This window comes from Sarcophilus harrisii, chromosome 2 (genome assembly GCF_902635505.1).
Source record: "Sarcophilus harrisii chromosome 2, mSarHar1.11, whole genome shotgun sequence".
Lineage (NCBI taxonomy): Eukaryota > Metazoa > Chordata > Mammalia > Dasyuromorphia > Dasyuridae > Sarcophilus > Sarcophilus harrisii.
Window position 1 is genome coordinate 490,865,489 of NC_045427.1, and position 15,852 is coordinate 490,881,340.

Below are 15,852 nucleotides of genomic sequence, written 5' to 3' on the forward strand. Positions count from 1 at the left end.
GAGAGATGAAATATTTTTCCCCAAGGGTTATCATCTGGCTAGTAAGTATTTGCGGTTTTGAAAAAAAATCCTTTCGTTGCTAAGTTCAGCATTCAACCCACCATATCATGCTGCCTTCCAGGTTTGAACATTTTAAAGTTTTTTTTAAGTATCTTCCAACATTTAAGATAGATGGAGAAAGGGGAGGGTTCTATAAAACATTGGGGTCTAAATGTAAAAAGCTTAGGAAAGAGGCAGTGGAAGTCTGCACAAGAAGAAGCCAACAGGAAAGATTCAAGGCAAATTCTGATCCTATTAGAAGAGTTGCTACTTTATTATGAATAGTGATCTTGGATATCTGGGAGAACAAGAAGATACAAGAGAATATGAATTTGCAGCAGCATTTTTCACATAGCTAACTGGTTGGGCCAAATTAGGAGATAATAACACATGAAAAGATCAGAGGTATTGAAAAGAGCTAGAATTTTGGGGAGGGTCTTGAGGTGAATGGAATGGTAGTGCCTGAGATTGAAACTACTTCACACAATGGGCACTTCTACCACAGCAGTATTCTAAGGGGGGCAGAAAAGATCATAGCATGAGAGAAATGTAGCACATGGGCTACCTGTTCTTTAGGTGAATAGTCATGATGGATATTTTAGGATGCACAGGAAAACTGATGAAAGGTAAGTAAATCATAGGTTCTGGGAGGTTAGGATTCAGAAAATTGAGCTACCACAGGCTTTGGAAGAGGACTTCACACTATACATTCTGGGGGAGTGGAATCACTCCTGTGTGTTCAGATGTCTGTATTATGCCTATCATTTTTAATGGAAAAGTGGGAGCAAACTTGGGTTGCCTTAATCATCAGATTCTCTCTCTCTCCCTTTCCCTCCCTTCCTTCTTTTCTCATCCTCCCCCTCCTTCTCTTTCTCCTTCTCCTCTTCCTCCTGTTTCTTCTTCTTCTTCTTCTTCTTCTTCTTCTTCTTCTTCTTCTTCTTCCTCTTCCTTCTTCTTCTTCTTCCTTCTTCTTCTTCTTCCTTCTTCTTCTTCTTCTTCTTTTCCTCTCTCTTTCTCTTTCTCTGTAAGTGAGTGAAGATACTGTTGATGCTTTTAGTAAATAGAAGAAAAATGCTCATGAAATTCTAATTGGTAGACCAAAAAAAATAGGGGAAAAAGGACAAAGCATATGAATTGGAAATTCATTGATCCTTTCAATGTCATAATTTGGGAATTGCTTTTGGGATCATAAAGTTTCAGTTGATTATCTTCTTCTACTTGACCAGCACAGGGTAATATTTCATATCTTAAATTGTATAGGGCTTCATGGGTCTGATAAATTTGTGCATGAGTTTCTAAGTATGTGTGAAATTTTTTTTTATTGAGGAAATCAGGGCGATCTGAACTCTGCTTCTAGAAGGAAGGATGTTTTGATAAGTGTTACCATGTTTTGGGGTATTGGGATGGTGCAGTGGATATAGCACTGGATTTGGAATCAGGAAGACTCATCAGTTCAAATATGGCCTCAGACACTCACTAGCTATGTGATCCTGAGTAAGTTACTTAATCCTATTTGCCTCAGTTTCCTTATTTATAAAATAAACTGGAGGAGGAAATGACAAACAATTCTAGTATCTTTGCCAGGTAAACTTGGGATCATGAAGACTTGGACACAATGAAAAAACAACTCAACAATAACAAAAATGACTTTATAAGATATTTGGACTAAAGAATTATCACTCGAATCAATGAAAATCTGCAAGTAGCTATTGGAGACCACTATTTTCTTTCCCAATGAAGATTCATAGAAGCTTCCAGAGTAGGAGATATTCTTGCAGTAAGACCTTGAAAGAATAGAATGATAAGATAATTTCAGAAGATGGTCCTATACTAGGTTTTACTAACTGGTATGGATAGTTCCATATTAGGAAAATATAATCTAAAATGAGACAGAGATGATACATGGATAACTGAGTGATAAGAAGACCCTGAGAGGAAAAAGTTGGATTCTATGGATAACCCACATGCATTTTTGAAGAAAAAACAAATAGCTCCAAGAAAATGATGTTAGCCTGCTGTCACTTGAGCATGTTTCCTTTTTTAAGTTGAGGAAAAAGGGCCCCCCAATACAATATCGGTCATAAATGCAACTTATCTAAATTTTTGCAGATCACATAAAACTATCGGTCATTTCCCAAGATCTTGTAAAGTTGTCACATCCTTTTCATGATAAGAGTTCATCTAATTCAATAGCATTGGTCATATATCAGCTATGAATAGGGGCTTATCTGCTAAGGGTTTGGAATGGAAAACTTGCTCATGTATCACAACTGAAAGGAAAGCTATGTGGAGGAGTTGGATAATCAAGTCTTTTTTCTCATATAGCCACTTTAGTCTAGGTATCTGAATTGTAGTCAGGGCTTATAAGTGAAGAATGAGTCACTCTGTGCTAGGATAAGGGAATTCTGAACTATTGTGATTTTTGTGGTTTGGAGTGAAGACACTTGGATTAGGGATTGCATGCTGATGTCACTGTTTCCTTTTGGGGAGATTGGTCTATACTGCAGAAGGAATAACTATAATCCTGGATTTGCTATAAGCTAGAAGAAAAATCATTATATTCCTGGATACTGGGGCATCCCAGGGACTTTCACGGCAAGTAGTTGGGAGGTTGCCTGCTCCTTGTGTAAGCAACACCTTCAATGAGAATAATGACATCACCAGTTATTAGAGTAAATTAAAAAGTGGGGGAGTATTGAAGTGTTAACAAGGATGGCAAGGACAGGGATTCCATCCTTCACGGGAGAAGGTAATTTTTTGCTCCTACAAAAAGGGGACGAACAGAAATGGAGCACTTGTAGCTTGTACACAGGAAATGTGATCTCCCAGGGCCACTGAAGTGGGTCTCAGAAGATAAAGGGAACAAAAATTCAACCACAAAGTCTGAGGTAACCAAAACATGCATGCTTTTGGAGGGATGATGGATAAAGACAATGCAGAGATTCAGTCTTCAGATCCTCCTGAACAGCAGCTGCTACATAACTATTATGGACTGAAATGAAAGCTCATGAGCAATGACAAAACTGTAAACAACTATTATGGGATAGGGGCCAGGAGTTAGAAGGACTGCAGGGAACAGGAGATCCACTCTGTGCTATGTTGAGACTGATGTAACAGTCATAGAAGGAAGTCCCTGAGCTCTGCTGAGCAAAGGGGATGTAAGGGATCAGGAGTCCCCAGGGGTGCAAACTTGGGATGGTTTGGATCCCTATGGTACCCCAGTAATCCTATAACAACCGAGGAAGATGTTCTTAGAGCTAAAAAAACTAAGCAAATTAGCAGATGACAAATAGCTGGGAAGGACAGCTAACTCAATGGACAACACAGTCAGCATCCATGAAACTCAAGAGGCTGGAATCATGAAGCCAGTCTAATAAAGTGAAATGTACCTAGAGACAAATATAATGTCTTACACTTGAGTTCCCAAAATTGACTGCACAAGGATAGAATGGGGGAGGTGTGGCTAGAACAGTTTGTGTGAATTTTATTTTTTAATGTTTTTGGTGAACCACAAGCTCAATATGAGTCAACAATGTTAATGAATGTAGAAGCCAAAAAAAGCTCCCTCAGCCCCAGACCTGCCACACTGCTGTTTGCTGCCCATCTTTACAAATGCTTCAGCAAGTATATCTCCCCATCCCCTTTTCACTTTTCTCTCCAACAGTCAAATAAACACTTTTGCTCTTGGAAAGGATCTATCAATTGATTGTTCTGTGCTTATCATTCCTGTGACTTCTCTATGTATATATAATATCTCTCTCCAACTACCACTCATATATACCTATCTGTATATATATATATGTATATCTGTGTGTATATTTCTATAGATCCTTCCTCTATTATAAGCATCTTGAGGGCAAGAACGGTCTTGCTTTTATACCTGTATCTATATATCCCTAGTGCCTAGCCAAATAATTTTTTTTCATTAATTCATACCAAAATGAGAATCAGAATCTGTTAATACATCTTTTGAAATCCTTACCTATTCTGGAAAGTGATAATACAGTGGGACTATATCTCTTGATTACTACAAGGATACCTGCAAGGCAAGGGGGATGCTTTTAGAAAGACACAGGGTGACAAGTCACTGTCCCTCTTGGGTATTTCCTACAGATTCTCTATGTGTTGGATAGGTTATTAAATCAATGAGAAGTTACTGATTCCTTTGGAGAAATTAAACTGACTTTCCAAGACCTGGGGGCTACCTCATTTTAGAAGCAGGCAAAAGGCAAATCCTTCCATGTGAAATTCTGGGCAGGAGGGAGCTCTGTGTGTGTGTGTGTGTGTGTGTGTGTGTGTGTGTGAAACTGCCACAGATAACTAATAGAACATTTAGATAGTAATCTTGATTTTTTTTTTAACTTTGTTTACTCTTCTACCCCTTCCAAATTCATTAGGGATCCTGTTCTGGAGCTATATATCTGGGCTACTTCATCAGAGAAGAGACAGTTGATATCTAGTTTGATATAGGACTTGGAGAAAAATCTCATCCAAGATTAAGAAAACCAATTTATGGGAGGCTGTGGGAAGCCCAGGCTACAGTGTGAAATACTGCCAAGTGTCAGAAGATTGAAAATGCTTAGCTAGCTAATGTCTTCAATTTCACCAAAGTATTATCAGTCAGTGATCAGTCATCAGTCATCAGTCATCAGTCATGCAAGAGGTTGTTTAGCATAGTACAGGGCACATAGTGCTTAAAATTTGGTTATTGGCTTGGTAAGGATAAGAAAGTTGGACCTGATTTTTCTTTTAGCAAGAAACAAAAGTGGATAGAGACTGTGTGTCAAGAAGATCAGAGTTCAAATCTAGTCTCTAACACTTATTAGCTGGATGACTCTGGGCAAGTTTCTGAATTCCCATTTCCTCAGTTTCTTCATTTATAAAATGAGGATGATAATAGCATCTACCTCCCAGGTTGTTACAAGGATCAAATGAAATAATATTTATAAAATGCTTAGCACAGCTCCTGGCACATAATAACTACTTTGTAAATGCTAGCTATTATTATTATTATTATTATTATTAATTAGGCACTTCCATTGATACTACTTTTGAAAAGCAAAAGGAAAGTCACTGTTGTAACTATAACTATTTTAATTATGATGTTAACTTAAAAGATTCCAAACTAGTCTGAAGAAGTTTTACCTTAAAAACCTATTGTATTAGTTATGTTCTCCTTTCTCTTGTTTGGAGAACTATTTTTGTAATTGTTATTGTATTGGAAATTTTGTAGAGAACTATATGCTCTGTAGATACAGAATGATAGATCATCTGTCCACAGCAAAACAGTATAAGGCAGCTGCTACCTAGTTGGACTCACTTGATGCTGATGTAAAGAAGATGACAGTTAATCAGAACATAATATTTGTGTAGACAGTTAATGTCTTGCAATAAGTATAAGAAGTAGAACTTATATCTTGTGAAACTATATTTACTACTTTCTATTTGCTTTGGTTCTATTTTGATCTTGGTTCCCTTTATTGGAGCAAACACTTCTACTTCAGTAGAATTACTCAATCATAAAATCAGTGTTAGAAATTATTGATGATGAATCAGAATCCTTCCAAAAGGGGGAGATTATCAATAAGCTATTTATGGGAGTGTTTGTGAATGACATTCTTGAAGCCACATCAGTGACTCTGAGCAGCAAATCTCTATATGCTGATTTAGTCTCAGATGTATGTAATAGAGAAGCAGTGGGAAGGACTGAAGGTAGGCCTCATGAAGGCGGCAGCTGGATTTTTCTTAAGATCCCAGTATTTTCTTGGAAAGATAACCTCCATCTTCTTGACCATGGAGTCTATTTACTGTGCTATTGTTGTTCAGTCCTGTGACTCCATGAACCACAGCAGGCTCTTACCTCCACTGTCTCCCCAAACCTGTCCACACTCATGTCATTGCTTCCATTGTGATATCTATCCATCCCTCCTCTGCTGACCTTGTAATCTCCTGTCTGCTACTCCTCTTGGATAATATGAAGACATAATAGATGAACTAAAAATTCTGGACTCAAACTTTACCTAGGATCCAAACAGGATTAAGAAAGACTAGACCCAGAAAAACAAACAAATAAAGTAGTCTACAACCCCGGGTTCCAAACCTGTCATAATCAGTATCAGAAAATCTTGTTAAATAACTGACTTCCTTTCTGACAGCTAATTCTGTAGTAAGAATTAAACCACATCTAGAGAATGGTATTTAATTCTGGGTGCATTTTAAGGTTTGCCAAGTATTTGATATATGTTGTCTCATTTGATCCTCACAACAATCCAGGGAAGTAGGTGCTATTATTATCCCCATTTTACAGATGAGGAAACTAATGGAGAGTGAGAGGTTCATGAACTGCTTAGAGTTATAGACAAATAGGGGTGTAAGAAAAGATTCAAACTCATGCTTTTCTGAAGCCAAATCCAGCACTCTATCCACTATACTAATGTGGAGAGCATCTAGAGGAAGATAGCCAAGAAAGGAAAGAACTCTATGTTCATACCAGATGAGAATCAGTTGAAGGAACATCCCAACTCTTACTAGCTGTGTGACTTTATAACTTAACCTATAGGAACCTCAGTTTCCTCATCTGTAAAATGAGAGGTTTGGACTAGATAACCTTAAAGGTCTCTTTCATATCTAGTTTTGTGATTTATTAGTTGGGTGAATGCTTAGCTTGAAAAAGAGAAGACAGGTGGGACATTCAAATATCTGTAGGGCTGTCAAATGGGAAAAGGATTAAACATATTCTACTTAGTCCTACAGAGAAGAACACAGAACAATAGGTGAAATATATAAAGATACAAACAGGTTTGATATAAGGGCAACCTTTCTCTCATTTGATGTCATCCACAAATGGAATGAGTTGCTTTGAGAAGTAATGGGTTCCTCTTTACTGGAGGTCACCATGCAAAGGTTGTTGGATGGATATTTGTTGGATATATTGTAAAAAGGGATTCTTTTGGAGTTATAGACTAGTTTAAAGGGTTACTTGAAGTCCCTTTCCAACTCTAAAATTCTGTGATTCTATAAGAGGGGATAAGTCAGATAAGGAAGGAATGAAGAACAGTGAGACAATGATTCATCTAATATTCTTATCCCTCTCCTCAAACCATCATTGATTCTCATTGGTAAGACTGCCAATTTTAATCAGATACTGACCTGCCACATGCTGTTTTCTGGTCATTTTCAAACCATGACATTGCAAGCATATTTCCCCAACTCTTTTTTAATCTGTAATCTCCAATAATTAAATCATTTTATTTTTGGAAAGGATGTATCAATTAGTTGTTCTATGATTTTACTTACCATCCCTGTGGCACCTCTCTCCAGCTACCACTCTTTATCTATCTTCACACAGATATGTATACACACACACACACACACATATATTTTATGTAGCATTCCTCTAATAATTTAGCATATAATAAACATTTAATAAATTCCTTTTTTTATTCATTCACACCAAATGAGAGTCAGAATTGTTAACATACATTTAAAATCCTCACAAATTTTGGGAGTGAAAACACAGTAAGACTAGCCAGTATGAAATTAGGCTAAGGACTGGTTAATACAAGGCTACCCATAAGACAAAGAGGTGCTTTTGAAAAGGTACAGGATGCACCAAGGAATATTGTGGCAAAATTTCAGAACTATCAGATAAAGGAAAAAATTTTACAAGCAGCCAAAAAAAAACCATTTAAATACCGAGGTGCCACAATAAGGATCACCCAGGATCTGGCTGCCTCTACATTAAAGGAAAGAAGGCCTGGAATATGATATTCGAAAGGCACACAGAACTTGGGATGCAGCCAAGAATAAACTACCTCAGCTAAGCTGAGCATTTTCTTCCAGGGAAGAAGATGGACATTTAATGAAACAAATGAATTCCATTTGTTTCTGAAGAAAACCAGAATTAAACAAAAATTTGATCTCCAAGAATAGAACTCAAGAGATGCAGAAAAGGTAAAATAACTCTTGAGAATTGTATTTCTGTTGTGGATATACAAAAAATACATGTAAAATTTGATAGTACTGATATAACATAAAAAGGAAGTAGATATGGAAAAGGGATGATGGCAGAATAAGGTGGAAGGAGGGATAAAAGAGGGAAACCACATCCCACAAAGAGGCTAAGGAAACTTATCATATCTGAGGGAATTTAGAGAGGGAGGAACATTGTGTGAATCTTACTCTCATCAGAGTTGGCTCAAAAGGAAAAATAATTGACATTTGTTTTAGAGAAAATTCTCTCTCGCCTCATTAAAAATGGGGAGAGGAAAAGGGAAAAGAAAAGAGTAATAAGGGAAGGAAGGGGAAAGACTCAAAGGGGAGGGAGGGATTATAAAGAGGATAAGTATCGTGATACAAGAGGGGTACATAAGTTTAAAAGGGGAAAGAGGGTTGGGGAGGCAAGAATAAGTAAAGCACAATCTGGGGTTATTAGGATGGCAGGAAATACAGATTTAGTAATTCTAACCGTAAATGTGAATGGGATGAACTCCCATAAAGAGGAGGCAGATAGCAGACTGGATCAAAGTCAGAACCTAAATATGTTGTTTACAAGAAAACACATTTAAAGCAGGGGATACATATAGAGTAAAGGTAAAAAGGCTGGAGCAAAATCTATTATGCTTCAGGTGAAGTCAAAAAAGAGGAGCCATCCTTATCTCAGATCAAGCAAAAAGTAAAAATTGATCTAATTAAAAGAGATAAGGAAGGAAACTACATCCTGCTAAAGGGTACATAAACAACGAAGCAATATCAATATTAAACATATATGCACCAAGTGGTATGGCACTCACTTCCTAAAGGAGAAGTTAAGAGAGTTGCAAGAAGAAATAGACAACAAAACTGTAATAGTAGGAGATCTCAACCTTGCACTCTCAGAATTAGACAAATCAAACCACAAAACAAATAAGAAAGAAATTAAAGAATAAACAGAATATTAGAAAAATTAGGTATGTTGATCTTTGGAGAAATTGAATGGAGATAGAAGGAATATACTTTCTTCTCAGCAGTTCATGGAACCTATTCAAAAATTGACCATATATTAGGACATAAAGACCTCAAAATTAAAATGCAAGAAAGCAGAAATAGTAAATGCTTTCTTTTCAGATCATGATGCAATAAAAACTACATTCAACAAAAAATTAGGGAAATAGACCAAAAGTAATTGGAAACTAAACAATCTCATCTTAAAGAATGATTGGGTGAAGCACAAATTATAGATACAATTAATAATTTCACTCAAGATAATGACAATGATGAGACATCATACCAAAATTTGTGGGATGCAGCCAAAGCTGGTAATAAGAGGGAATTTTACTATCCTTAGAGGCTTACTTGAATAAAACAGAGAAAGAAAAGATTAATGAATTGGGCTTGCAACTAAAAAACTAAAAAAGACCAAATTAAAACCCCCAATCAAATACTAAATTGGAAATTCTAAAATTAAAAGGAGAAATTAAAAATATTGAAAGTAAAAATCTATTGAACTAATTAATAAAACTAAGAGTTGGTTCTATGAAAAAGCCAATAAAATAGATAAGCCTTTGGTAAATCTGATTAGAAAAGGAGGAGGAAAATGAAATTAGTAGTCTTAAAAATGAAAAGGGAGAACTTTCCACCAAGGAAGAGGAAATTAGAGAAATAATAAGGAGTTATTTTGCTCAACTTTATGCCAATAAATTTGATAACCTAAATGAAATGGATGACTACCTCAAAAATATAGACTTCCCAGACTAACAGAGGAGGAAGTAAATTGCTTGAATAGTCCCATTTCAGAAAAGAAATAGAACAAGCAATTAAACAACTCCCTAAGAAAAATCCCCAGAACTAGATGGATTTACATGTGAATTTTACCAAACATTTAAAGAACAATTGGCCCCAATGCTATATAAATTATTTGATAAAATAGGGAATGAAGGAGTCCTACCAAATTCCTTCTATGACACAGACATGGTATGATACCTAAACCAGGTAGGCTGAAAACAGAGAAAGAAAATTATAGACCAATCTCCTAATGAATATTGATGCTAAAATCTTAAATAAGATATTAGCAAAAAGACTACAGAAAATCATCTCCAAGATAATACACTATGATCAAGTAGGATTTATACCAGGAATGAGGGCTGGTTCAATATTAGGAAAACTATCAATATAATTGGCCATGTTAATAACCAAATTAACAAAACCATATGATCATCTCAATAGATGCAGAAAAGCATTTGATAAAATCCAACATCCATTCCTATTAAAAACACTTTGAGAGTATAGAATAAATGGACTTTTCCTTAAAATAATCAGCAGCATCTATTTAAAACCATCAGTAAGCATCATATGTAATGGAGACAAACTGCAACCATTCCCAATAAGATCTGGAGTGAAACAAGGTTGCCCACTATCACCGTTACTATTTAATATTGTATTAGAAACGCTAGTTATAGCAATAAGAGCTGAGAAAGAGATTAAAGGAATAAGAATAGGCAATGAGGAAGCCAAATTATCACTCTTTGCGATGACATGATGGTATACTTAGAGAACCCCAGAGATTCTGCTAAAAAGTTATTAGAAATAATCCACAACTTTAGCAAAGTTGCTGGTTATAAAATAAACCCACATAAGTCATCAGCATTCTTATATATCACTAACAAAATCCAACAGTCAGAGTTACAAAGAGAATTCCATTTAAAGTAACTACTGATAATATAAAATATTTAGGAATCTATCTGCTAAGGGAAAATCAGAAACTTTATGAGCAAAATTACAGACCACTTTTCACACAAATTAAGTCTGATCTAACCAATTGAAAATATTAAATGCTCTTGGATAGGGCGAGCAAATATAATAAAGATGACAATATTACCTAAACTAATCTATTTATTTAGCGCTATACCAATCAGACTCCCAAAAACTATTTTAATGACCTAGAAAAAATAACAACAAAGTTCATATGGAAAACAAAAGGTCAAGAATTTCAAGGGAATTAATGAAAAAAATCAAATGATGGTGGCTTAGCTGTACCAGATCTAAAATTATATTATAGAGCAGCAGTTACCAAAACTATTTGGTATTGGCTAAGGAATAGATTAGTTGATCAGTGGAATAGAGTAGGTTCAAGGGATAAAACAGTCAACAAATATAGCAACCTAGTCTTTGACAAACCCAAAGATCCCAGCTTTTGGGATAAGAACTTACTGTTTGATAAAAATTGCTGGGAAAATTGGAAACTAATATGGCAGAAACTAGGCATTGATCCATACTTAACGCGTACACCAAGATAAGGTCAAAATGGGTTCATGACCTAGGCATAAAGAATGAAATCATTAATAAATTAGAGGAACATAGGATAGTTTACATCTCAGACCTGTGGAAGGGAAGGTCTTTATGACCAAAGCAGAACTAGAGATCATTACTGACCACAAAATAGAAAATTTTGATTATACCAAACTGAAAAGTTTTGTACAAACAAATCTAATGCAGACAAGATTAGAAGGGAAGCAATAAACTGGGAAAATATTTTACAGTCAAAGGTTCTGATAAGGCCTCATTTCCAAAATATATGAGAATTAACTCTAATTTATAAAAATCAAGCCATTCTCCAATTGAAAATGGTCAAAGGATATGAATCAGACAATTCTCAGATGAAGAAATTGAAACTATTTCTAGTCATATGAAAAGATGCTCCAAGTCATTATTAATCAGAGAAATGCAAATTAAGACAACTCTAAGATACCACTACACACCTGTCAGATTGGCTAAAATGACAGGAAAAAATAATGATGATTGTTGGAGGGATGTGGGAAAACTGGGACATTGATTCATTGTTGGTGGAGTTGTGAACGAATCCAACCATTTTGGAGAGTAGTTTGGAACTATGCTCAAAAAGTTATCAAACTGTGCATACCTTTGATCCAGCAGTGTTACTACTGGGATTATATCCCAAAGAGATTATAAAGAAGGAAAGGGACCTGTATGTGCACGAATGTTTGTGGCAGCCCTTTTTGTAGTGGCTAGAAACTGGAAACTGAATGGATGTCCATCAGTTGGAGAATGGCTGAATAAATTGTGGTATATGAAAATTATGGAATATTACTGTTCTGTAAGAAATGACCAACAGGATGATTTCAGAAAGGCCTGGAGAGACTTACACGAACTGATGCTGAGTGAAATGAGCAGGACCAGGAGATCATTATATACTTCAACAACAATACTAGATGATGACCAGTTCTGATGGATCAGGCCATCCTCAGCAACAAGATCAACCAAATCATTTCTAATGGAGCAGTAATGAACTGAACTAGCTATACCCAGAAAAAGAACTCTGGGGATGACTAAAACCATTACATTGAATTCCCAATCCCTATATTTATGCACACCTGCATTTTTGATTTCCTTCACAAGCTAATTGTACAATAATTCAGAGTCTGATTCTTTTTGTACAGCAAAATAATGTTTTGGTCATGTATACTTATTATGTATCTAAGTTATATTTTAATATATTTAACATCTACTGGTCATCCTGCCATTTAGGGAGGGTGGGGGTAAGAGGTGAAAAATTGGAACAAGAGGTTTGGCAATTGTTAATGCTGTAAAGTTACCCATGTATATATCCTGTAAATAAAAGGCTATTAAATTAAAAAAAAAAAAAAAAAATAAAAATCATCCTTAAGAAAAAAAAAAAAAAAAAAAAAAGAAAAGGTACAGGATGATAGTCACTGCCCAAACCAGAAATTTCCTACAAATTGTGAATATGTTTATATAGATTAGTAGATCAGAGAGAAATCACCAAGTCCAATCATGATAGAGAGAATAGTGACTTTCCAAGACTTAGGAGCTACCCCATTTCAGTGACAAACAGAAGGGAAATTTCTTCCATGTAAAATTCTGTGCAGGGCACTTTAATGTGTGTGTGTGTGTGTGTGTGTGTGTATGTTTGAAACTGTCACAGATGATTAATAGGACATCTGGGTAGTAGTCCTGATTTTTTTTTTTTTTTACCCATTTCCCTTCTTTCCAACCCTTCCAAATCCAACAAGGGTCCTGTATTTGGGGCTATATATCTAGGTTACTTCATCAGAGATAGTTGATACTTAGTTTGATATAAGACTTGAAGAAAGGTCACACCAAAGATTAAGAAAATCAATTTGTGGTAGACTGATTGGGAAGCCCAGGCTATACTGTGAAATACTGCCAACTGTCAGAAAATTGAAGCTGCTTAGTCAGTTGATGGCTTCACGACTGCTTCAATTTCATCAAACTATTCTTAGCCAATATCACGAGTCATATAAGAGAAGAGAGGGATTTCCTAGACAATCTGATTTTAGTTGGGAGAATATTAAGTCTGGTTTGGTAACATTTTTCTAAATGGCATGGGACAAAACTAGAACTGCCTTGTTTTTATAGAAATAATAAATCCTCCAAAAGCCAGCAGAGATCTGAGCTATAGATGGAGGAAGTAAAGGAATGGACAGTCATAATGATGGGCAGGAAGGTCTCAAAAGATTGAGCTAAGAATTTGGCAGAAATGCCTCTCACAGAGGACTGGAACTCAGTGACATATCACCTATGTATACCTATCTATGCATTGCAAAAATACCTGATATACCATGGTTTTCTTACCTCCATTTTCTAGGATCTGGAAGTCTGATTTTGAGTACAGCTTGCAGGTCATCCTGAATGTAAAAAGTGATTTGAGTTCCTCATTTGGATCTCCTGAAGGTATGGACTGAACTACAGGCATCCCTATATTGGAGTTCAAGTGTGGTTACCGCACTTGTACCCCTGCCCACTGGCTTGATGGGAGTTGTGTCCTGGCATTCTTGATGGGTTACCACTCCAAACCCATGATATTTGGGAATGTGTGTTTTTCTGCAAGGCACTCACATGAAAGAAGAATAGCACCTAATACAAGAAGATGAGGGTTGGATACCTGAGTAACAATATTATCTATTAGAGTCTCCTGACTAGAAAGCCACATAATTTGTCATTAGTCTCATACATTTTTGGGCAGGATTTCCATTTATCTTGTCAACTCAGAAGGGGCTGAAATTCTGGGTTTTAATTGACTTTTCTTCTGATGATGTGGTCTACTGTGAGCATCCTTTCTCTCTAAACAGCACTTCAACTTGCCTTGAAACAATGGTGGGGTACTTCTCCCAGATGTGCCCCAAACCAGAAAACAGAGGGTGATAACTGGACTGGACGACAGCTTTGAACCACTTTCTTTACAAAAACCTTTCTTACTTGTCAAAGATTACCAATGTTGCAGACATATTTTTATGTCTTTGTTTTAGATTGTGTCCATAATTCCTATGTTAACATGGTTTTATGTTTGTTGGATGTGGGCTTTTAGGAGGACCAAAGACTATATTTGGAAGGGGCCTCTGGGATGGGCTAATGCAGAATAATTGGTGTTTTCTAAAGGGGCTCAGAGGTTGCTTAACCTAGATTAATTGATTTGAAATAAATGGTCTCAGTTCTTTTTTGCCCCCCGACTATAGTGCCAACTTTGTCTTCACCTGTAGCTCTGGCACAGCTAGGTTTTTTGGAGCTATCCTGTATATCTGGTGCCTTTCAGATACCCAAATGAATAGTAGAGAAATTGAACGGGCTAGTGAAATTGATTGGCACTATATCCTTTTTTGTGTGTGTAGCATTGCTGATTTGGATGTTATTGCTAATCCTTATGGTTAGATTGTAGGAGTATGGGGCTATGTTCTTGTTCCTTAAGATCAAGAACTAACTAATCTAACAATGGAGGTGATAGCCTTTCCTGTGGCCTGCTCAGAGCATATCTAGAACATCTTGTTTAGTTATGGATGTCACATTTTAGGAAGGCCATTAATAAAATATAGCCTATCTGCAGATCAATGCCCAGCAAGACTCAGTTGAAGGAACTGGTGGTGTTTAGCTTGGAGAAGAGAAAGTTTAGATGTAAAATAGGTATATTTTAGTACCTCTAGTACCTCTGACTCAAGATTGTTGGGAGGATAAAATAAAATGTTAATTGTAAAACTTTTTGTAAACTCTAAAGTTCTATAGAAATGCTAGCTATTGTTTATTGAGCGTGACATCAGAAGACAGAATTAGTAGAAATGAATGAAAATTTCAGAGGTAGAGATTTGGCTCAGCATAAGGGAAAATTTTATAATTTAATTGAACCTAATTTAATAACTAGCAAGAGCTTTCCCAAGGTAAAATGGATAGCCTCTGGACATAATAGCTTCTTTATTCCTGGAAGTCTTCAAATGAAGACTGGGTGATCATTTATCAGTCAGGTACAGTAAGACTAAAACATCTTCCAACTGAGATTCTGTATCTATTTAGGAACTGAATCTGGATAGAGAAATAGTAAAGATATAGAATGGGGTCTAAAGGAAAACAAGGATGGGGGCAGGGTATTGGCCAGTGACCTAATGTTAAGAAATAGGAATTTGATTCTGATTTTTCCTTGTATCTATTTTTGAATGGAACACAAACACTCAATTCAATTTGTTCTGGCAACTCTACAAGAATGTAAAATGTGTCCTTTTTCCCCCCTGAATCTTTGTTGATAATTCGGGCAGTCTTTGATTTATGAACAATTAATTTTGAATAGATTCACTCATAGAAACAAGGATTCCTCTTCCTCTTTCTCTTTGCACTCATTGTGGGGATGATTAGGGCTACCTCTAGTGTTATAGAGTTTACTCTGCCATAGTTTCCCCTCCTGGCCTTGCTCCTATTAGGATCTTCTTTTGCTAATGCCATGTGAGAATAAAATGAGATATCTCTTGTAATATCTTACTTGTAAATGCTATATGGGCAGAGGGTCTGATTTCT

The 15,852-nt window shown here is 36.1% G+C and overlaps 1 protein-coding gene across 5 annotated transcripts in view; it reads right to left on the minus strand.

Moving 5' to 3' along the window:
• KCNT1 (potassium sodium-activated channel subfamily T member 1) overlaps positions 1-15,852 on the minus strand; it is a 221,020-nt gene that overhangs the window by 135,776 nt on the left and 69,392 nt on the right. The gene's annotated exons all lie outside the window — the stretch shown is intronic.